Here is a 2,762-nt window from a genome sequence, read left to right on the forward strand (position 1 = left end):
ACACACCCATGGCCCCACACAACATAAAGAGTTTTGGTGAGCTGTTGGGGAGGGTTGGGGGGTGGAAATAATTGCCCAAATAGTTACCCACCCCTTGTTTAAGTGCTTTACAGTTGTTGTCATGCTAAATAGTCTATATAAAATTTATGTCTAGCCTGTGGTTCTCGACCTGTATATACATGAAGCACCCCTAGGAAAATGATAGCTCTTAGCTTTCATTTGTTTCTTGACTACAAAAAATGGAGTTCTTCTATTGTAAAAAACTGAAAGATCACAGCAAGTATGGATTCTCTTTGAAATCTCTGGGTTCATCTTGTAAATCATGTTTGTACACTGAAGAGTCCTAACTGTGTGGCACCCATGGCACCCTTAAAATAACCTTGAGGCACCCCAGGGTGCTGCAGCACCTTGATAATCAGTCTATACCAAATCATCTGATACAGAAATAGTACTATATTTAGGAAAATCATAATATATCCAGTGTTAGCACTGGGAAAGCTTGCATTACTAGGCTGCTGTCTCAAATGGGTGGGAGAGTCAGGCATAGAAGAAGGTCTAGCTCAATGATTCTCAACCTTCTTAAGCTTAAGGCTCAGAAAATGCTAGGTCTTAGCTGTCACTTGTTTCCTGACTACAGAAAAATAACAGAACAATTCTTCTATTACAGGTAACTCCAAAAGACCACAACAGGCCAGAATGTTTTTGACACTCTGGATTCCTATTTGAAATCTCTGTGGTTACTGGCTGAATCAGGTGTAGGTGTTTGCACATCTAACAATGCACAGTGGATGCCTCTACACATGCAGTTAATTAAACTACTCCTGGGTAGAGCATCTACACATGTGCCCAGGACAGCAGCAATTTGAGTCTTGGCAGAGCAGGACCAAGCTGGCAGGGGGCATCGGGGGTCAGCCCTAGGCTCTGGGTGGCGGTGTTGGGCCTAGGTGGGACATGAGGGTGCTGAAAGTTTGGAACTGTGTGGCTAGGCAGCAGGCAGGAGTCTGGCCCCTAGCTGGCTGGGTTGATGGGGCACAATTTATGCCCACGGTCAGTGTCTAAACATGCATTTAATTGCAGTAAATTACCCTGGTGTTAACCCTGCGACATTAATTAGTTTAGTGCAGCCTAATACCATTGCATGTGTAGATAGTGATGATACTTTATTCTGCAGCTAATTAGTCTACTCTGCAGTTAAGCCCATGCGTAGAAATGAGGCCAGTGAGTGAGCATCACTAGTCTAAGTCAAGTATTGCCATGTTCACCCATCCCCAAGTGATAGTAGATCTTAGGGATGACACCCATGTTTTAGGGCTCCTCAGAACAAATGTTTGTTATACCAATCAATCACATAAACTCCTGGAGCCTAGCCAGACACTGTCTCCATCCCATAAATGATTTTCCTGAATGGTGCCCTTTGTAAAACTGATTTGAAGTGGCTTGTATTGTGTTGAATGTTCAATATGTCACTCAGGCTTAACAGACAAGGGCTGCAGGCTTCTTTAGTAAAAGTCTTCCAACTTTACTAAACTGCTGTCTGAACTGTTGCATTGCTGGGAGTACAGAGCTATGTCCAGCTGCCATGGTCAACACCTGCGCAGAGGAAAGGAGGTTTTGATGGCAGAAAAATATTAACCAAACAAATTCTTCTGTTGCAAAGAATGCAGAAAGTCCACAAATCAGAATGTTTTTCACACTATGGAATCATGTCTGCACACCTAACAGTGCACAACACCCTATAGTACTCTTGAAAGGATTTCAGAGTACCCCAGGATGCTATACTACCCTAGTTGAAAATCACTGGTATATAAACTGCATCTCCTCCCCTTCCTTCTGCATGACTTTGGGCAAACATGGCTAACTAATGACCTCTCCCTGTATTGACAAATACAGAACCAGTCATAGCCACTCTAACCACAAAGCCATCAGATGCCACAAATCCAATACATGTCTAGCCCAGATGTAATAGATCTCATCCAGTGACCAAATGCCCTCATGGAAAGTGGGTGGGTAAAAGCAGACAAAAACTGCTCCAGAATGAATGAACACAGCAAAAAAGACAAAGCAGCAACACACAAACACAGGTAGATTACTTTTCACTGAACAACCACTCACTTTTTGCTTTCTCAAACTTGTACTGAAGAAATTTACAAAAACACCTTCAAAAGCCCAGCTTGGGAACAAAAATTCAGCACTGGACACCAAAAACCAGGGACTAAACAGAGACAGTGACTGTGTTTTATTATAATCCAACTGCTTAAGCACTCTGCACTCCATTATTCTTCCTCTTAAATGGTGTAGCTCCATCTGCTTACCAGCATATCCTTCTTACTGCATTTATCAAGTCAGGCTGTGTGAAGCTTCGGTTGCTGATTCAATTTGGCGGAGATTCGGCCCGATTAGGTGACTAAATCTCTAAATCCAAATTGAAGCAGGAGACCCTTTAATCTCTCCAAATCGAATCAGAACCCTCCAAATCGATTCGGAAAGATTTGATGATTCGGACATAGACACAGCTTTAAATGTTTTTTCTACATACCTCGAGGTACCAGGCAGCTTGTGAATGCTGCGATGGTGGGGCAGATTGGGGACCCCGCGCTCCTGTGGGACTCTCTGAGTGCTTAGCAGCAGACCTGGAAGTGGATCCGAAGCACTTCTGGTTCCACCGGGGAGCACGCTGGGGGGCCTCCCCACACACCCCCGCCTCGGCAACTGGTGCTGCTTGGGTCTGGGGGCATATGCAGGGATTTCCCCCCCCCCCCCCC

General features: G+C 44.5%; 1 protein-coding gene across 3 annotated transcripts in view; it reads right to left on the bottom strand.

Moving 5' to 3' along the window:
- Window positions 1–2,762, bottom strand: part of KIAA1257 (KIAA1257 ortholog) — a 111,184-nt gene that overhangs the window by 2,766 nt on the left and 105,656 nt on the right. The gene's annotated exons all lie outside the window — the stretch shown is intronic.

This window comes from Alligator sinensis, unplaced genomic scaffold (assembly GCF_000455745.1).
Source record: "Alligator sinensis unplaced genomic scaffold, ASM45574v1 scaffold81_3, whole genome shotgun sequence".
Lineage (NCBI taxonomy): Eukaryota > Metazoa > Chordata > Crocodylia > Alligatoridae > Alligator > Alligator sinensis.